Here is a 6232-nt window from a genome sequence, read left to right as displayed (position 1 = left end):
GATAGTTTCAGAATTCTTGGTATTGGCTCGTGAAGGAGGGTAAGGTCATCCGTGGAAAATAAATATGAGATATGCGGGCCTTTAGGGGAATCTTAATACTGTCAATTTTTTTGGAGTACGGCGCCCTGAATATTGTGTGATAGTACTTCCATGCACATGATAAAGATGTACGGAGATAGTTTTTTTTTGTTTTTTTTAATTATTACATAAGGGGTAGAGGAAGAAGAAGTAGAGAGGGGATTACAAGATAGAAAATCAAACATTCACCTGAGCTACTAAGATTCCCATACGGAGATAGCGGATCTCCTTGGTGTATGCCTATGGATGATTGAAGAAATTCGTTCGAGAACCATTGATGACTATGGAAATGTTGTTAGTAGAATACAAGACATAATAAGCTCGATAATATTTCGCAAAAAAATTGAAATAAGTAATTGTAAAATTAATGAAAACTATTCAAATCGATCAAAATCCTTTTTCAACTCAATTTTGAGGCTCATTTTATTCGTTTACAACGTTCACATTTGAATTTTTTTTTTTTCCTCCTGATATAATTGAGGACCGCAAGGTTTAGAAACAAAAGGATTGGCTGAGAGTAAATTCATTTACTTGCACAAGCTTTGCAGGCATTTGTCGGTAGAACCTTTTTCTCCTTTTTATTTTTTTTATTTTTTATTTATATATATATATATTGTTTAGAACAAAGTTTGGTTATTTATTGGCCTGATTTTACAGAAAAAATATTGAATATGAGCTGTAAGTTTGAAAGTCAAGCGAAAAAAAAAATTAGCTCACAAATTTTTTAACTTTTTTCAAATTAAAATGCAAATCCTAACACAATTTCAATTTCCTGATACATTTTTTCAATATAACTTCAAACACTACATTTTTTATTTTCAAACACCTGCTTCTTTCCAAAAAAGAATTCAAGTTGAATGTACTCGTCAATAGAGTTATTAAACACTTCTAGTAAACGTAGAGCATTAATTGTTTTTCTTTTGTATGTCTGAAAGTAGGAAACTTTTTTCCTCTCTCGACCAGAAAAAAGGAAAATTTATTCCTCTCTCTTAATATTTCCAAGCCCACACAATAATTTTCTCATCTTGCATCGTTTAAAACGCGTTTTATATTTTTTTTGTTGGTTTTCGAATTTAAGGAGTACAATTTCATTTTTTGTTCCTTTTTTTTTTTCTCCATTTACTTTTTTCTGAATAACGCAGTGATATATGTAGATTAGAACTTTGCGCTTAAGGCCAATTTAAGTATATTCTTCAACCACCAAAGAACAAGTAGCAAGTAGCAGATGACTTTGTACACCAAATTTTAGACAGATGGCAAGCAATCACCTTGTTATATATGTTACTTATATATGACAACAATAATAAAAAAATTAGTAGTTAATGTATTGTCTCACAGTTGTTCTTATATATATCTTCTGCACCTTCCAATATGATACTATCTCAAACCATGGCTTGCAGAAACATTATGTCCATTTTTTCCACCATGCAGACACAGAAACTTTACACTACAAAAAAACAAAGTCATCCTGAAAAGAGGATTTCTACCTATAAACCAAACACTTGGAAATATGATCATCTGCTTTCTCTTACAAGTCAATATTCTGTGAGTATTCGAACCTTAATCATTTATACCTACTTTTATCTCTTAATGTTAACGTTGGAAGATATTACTTAATTTGTCGCGGAGTCATGATTTTCAATAAGAGGATCCAATTTATATATAATAAACACAAAGAAATCTAAGGTTTGCTATGTCTACTATATATGCATGAAAATACAGTGTAATATTCTGACGATCGAACCCCCTTGCTCCCCTTAGCTCCACCCATTTATTTATTTAATTGTTCGTGCAGGAAGAGAAGTACAAAGTTCAAGCTGAGAAGCTAAAAGAGGAAGTGAGTTGCACATTTTCAAACACTGTTACTCCAGTGGCCCTTCTAGAGCTTATAGACAGAATTGACAAGCTTGCCCTCAGTGGTTACTTCGAGGATGAAACCAAGGAAGCTTTGGAAAAGATTGTTATGTGCATGAATAGTGGTGTTAATTATTCAAGCTCAAAGGAGGAGGATCTCTATGCCACTGCATTGTGCTTCAGGCTCCTCAGGGAACATGGCTACCATGCTTCACAAGGTCATATTAGTAGTTAGGGGTGTCCATGGACTGGGTTAGTTCGGATTTTTTAAACACCAAACCAAACCAATTGTGTCGGGTTTTTAAATTTATACATCAAACCAAACCAATAAAATTCGGGTTTTTCAACCTCAGATTTTCTCGGGTTATTCGGGTTTTTTTGGGAATAGTCTTGATACAAAACATATAATTTTTACTTCAAATATTTCTTTAGTCCTAGTAAGATATAACTATGTAATTAAGGTGTTTCATAAGAAAATAACACAAAATGTGAGAAGAGTGATGACATTGTATTAAAATATTCAACAAGAGATAATAAAACGGTTAAAATAAATATTGCTAATTAATAAGTCATAAAGAAAATGACCGTAATCTAAAAATACTAAGTCATGCTAAAATAAGTATGGCTAATAAGTATTAATTACATGACAAGAAAAAAAACTTAAGTTATGTATTTTCACTCTCTAAATCAATTATGCAAAACTAAAGAATGGATATCCAACATTATTGTCATTCCTAGTGTAAATTGAATTTCTTTTGTTAGTATTAGTGTTGAGTTGGTTTTTGTTTGGACTTTATATGAGTTACTAACATCCATAGGATATAAAACTTATTCACATTCAAAATTCTAAGTTCAAGCTTGAATAATATGATAATAAATTAAAAAAACTACGAAAAAATTTAAGAAATATTTATAAATTACATTACAAATAAATATTTTTATGTATAAAATATTTTTAAAATTGAATACATGTAATGTCGGGTTGGTTTGGTTCGGTTTGACTTTTTTTTAGCTAAAACCAAACCAAACCAATTATGATCGGGGTTTTTTTTTCAACACCAAACCAAACCACTAGTCGGGTTTTTTTTTCGGTTTGACTCGGTTTATCGGTTTGGTGCGGTTTGTCGGTTTACTTTGTACACCCCTATTAGTAGTAATTACTCTCTCTCCGACCACTTTTACTTGTTCAATACAATACTAAAAATAAATTTTCATTTTTACATGTTCAGTTTAGCATATTAAGAGAAGTTTTTTTTTTTCTGACTTACCTTAACATTAACTACAAATTCCCTAATTAATTATTTTCTAAGTCTATTGAGACTATACACCAATTAATATTGATTCATGGTAAATATGCACTTTATTACTATCTCTTAATTATTTGAGTGTCTATCCATCTTCCAAATTTCAAGTTTTTGTTGCTGTACAGATATGTTAAAGGACTTCTTCCATGGCAAAGGGAAACTCGTGACAAAGAAAGTCTCAGATATCAAAACATTAATGGAGCTTTTGGAATGATCATATCTGAGCATGGATGGTGAAAATTTACTAAACGACAAAAGCCTCAAGAGTATTTTATCTATATCATCGGATATTGACAGTTTTACTAATAGCTTGAATTATCCGTTGGCAAGAAGAGTAAGATGGTATGACGTTAGAAAACACATATATGCCCAAGATGTACTAGAAGGCAACAATAATCCAATGTTGATCAAGTTAGCAAAACTTAACTTCAATATAATTCAAGCCACGTACCAAAAAGATCTCAAAGATGTAATAAGGTAATTAATTAATCACCTTTTTTTTAAACGGTTTGTGTCTTGACAGACTGCGGTCACCTCAACTATTTCACTGAATATTCTGCCGGCTAATTAAGGCAGATGAGAATCACTTTCTTGTCGTTTCTGATTTGAAAATAATATTATTACTTTTTAATTTTGTGAATTAAACAGATGGTGGAGGAATCTTTCCATAGTTGAAGATTTATACTTTACAAGGGACAGGATAGTAGAAAGCTTCTTCTACGCTGTAGGAATTGCCTCTGAGCCTCAACATGGAAGCATGAGAAAATGGCTCACCAAAGTGATTCAATTAATTTTAATTATAGATGATGTTTATGATATTTATGGTTCATTAGCTGATGTGCAGAAATTTACTCGTGCCATAGAGAAGTAGGTCCTCACAACCTACCTAAAACATTTGATACAAGTTAAAATTAATCAAGCTATTATTTAAATGCAAAGTAATCATAAAAACGAGTTTTTTTACGTTAAATTAGGTGGGATGCAAATGAAGTACAACTGTTACCAGAGTGTATGCAGATCTGTTTCAGAGCATTGGATGATACAATGCAAGAGATATCGTTTGAAATTCAAGAACAAAAGTGTGGATCCTCAGCATTACCTTATCTGAAACAAGTGGTAAGTACTAAAGTAGCTTGTCTTTCATATATTATAACATAGTTCTGACTAATTCAGAGTCGCATCAACTAGGAAGCAGTCGGATCCATGATTTTAGATTTACATTTTTAATTTTAAGACAGGACAACAATATGATACATAATAAGCTATTTATACATAATTAAGTGACTTTCAACACAAATATAAAGTCTGTGCTACAGCCATTGCCCTCTGCCGAACTCGTAACTTCACCCAGCCCGTGACTAGGGGTTTCCCCATTCCGAAATCCCTCTCTCTTTATTTACTAAATAATGGCAACAGAAAATACAAAGTTTCAGGAGATTAATGATATTATTTTAATAAAATGCTCAATAACGTAGCCTAAGATAAATTAACAAACGGGGAACAGGTTCGAAAATATAAAGGAGTATCAACCTAAGGTGCTAGGTTACTGCCTTAAAACTAGATGTATTCTCTCATGCCAATTTATAATATCGCCTATCTATGTTATAGCATGAAAAGACCACAGGATCCATTCCCAAAAGAGCCAATTTGTCTTCACGTCAAAAATTAAATTCTATAATTGAAAAGGTTAAATTGTTCCTGTACCCGTGATTTTTTTTTTATACATATGTTTGACCAAAGTCTTCTGATGTTTTCAATAATTCAGTGGGTCAACTTCTGTAAATCCATGCTGGTGGAAGCAACGTGGTACCGCAAAGGCCATATACCAACACTTGCAGAGTATCTTGATAATGGGTGGATCTCATCCTCCGGTCCATTGCTCTCCTTTCATGTGATTTTTGGTCTGACAAATGAAATAATAAGTGAAACGCTTGATTTATGCGCAAATTTCCAAGAAATTGTTTACCACACTTCAATTATAATTCGACTTTGCAATGACCAGGGTACCTCAGCGGTAAAATTAGATCTCAAACTTACCTCATTTTTTTCTTCATTCTATTCTAAAAAATTTACCCCTTTTTCCACTTGGTGTGTGCTAGTACTTCTCATAATATTTGTACTCATATTGTAGGCGGAACTAGAGAGAGGTGATGTTGCTTCATCAATTTTATGTTACATGCAAGAGGAAAATGTGTCAGAGGATGTAGCTAGAGAGCATATCGAAAGCATAATCTTGGATTCCTGGAAGAAGATCAATTACCATTTTAGTACGCTTTCTACATCACATAGAAAACTTGTTAAGCATGTAATAAACGAGGCACGAATGGCTCATGTCATGTACCAATTTGGGGATGGATTTGGGGTTCAAGATGGCAAAACTCGGGATGAGGTCCTGTTCAACTTGTTTGAACCCATTACATAATCTCGAATCAAGAAATTAAACTTGAAGTTGTCGACTTGTAAAGTTCTTAGATTATAAGTTCAAATCAAATATTTAGTGAAATTTTAGTGGCTTTCAAATATAAATCCGTTTCCTTTGTCGAAAATAGCAAGTTCGGATGAACTCATTAACGATATGCTGCATCCGCTCTTGTACGCAGTCTCACCATATATTTTTGCAAAAAGCTGCCTCCCTAACTTGAAACTATGACTTCTTGATCATACATGACAATTATTATCATTTCTCTAGTTCTAACTCCCCTTTAAACTAATAAGATATTAAAACAATTAGGTGACGTGCTATATTTATATTATGACGATCAGAAATATACTTGTTCAGAGAAAATAAAATTAATGCAAACGGATTAACGTTTTCGAAGAAATACGTGAAAACGTTTATTGACTTTAGTTGAAGAACAATAGAGGAAAATTTTGAGAAGGATAAAATTAGTCCCACAAAGCCTTTAATTGGCCAATATGACTACCCTAATTAAGATGGTGAATGGCCTAAGGACATTATATTTTGGCGATTCGACCTTTTTTTTAAAGGGGTCAAT

The 6232-nt window shown here is 32.5% G+C and overlaps 1 pseudogene; it reads left to right on the top strand.

The window, feature by feature from the left end:
* Window positions 1-1389: 1389 nt before the first annotated feature.
* On the top strand, window positions 1390-5782 carry LOC132046278 (alpha-farnesene synthase-like; annotated as a pseudogene).
* Window positions 5783-6232: the final 450 nt, after the last annotated feature.

Source organism: Lycium ferocissimum, chromosome 2 (genome assembly GCF_029784015.1).
Source record: "Lycium ferocissimum isolate CSIRO_LF1 chromosome 2, AGI_CSIRO_Lferr_CH_V1, whole genome shotgun sequence".
Lineage (NCBI taxonomy): Eukaryota > Viridiplantae > Streptophyta > Magnoliopsida > Solanales > Solanaceae > Lycium > Lycium ferocissimum.
This window is presented reverse-complemented; position numbering and strand designations above follow the sequence as displayed.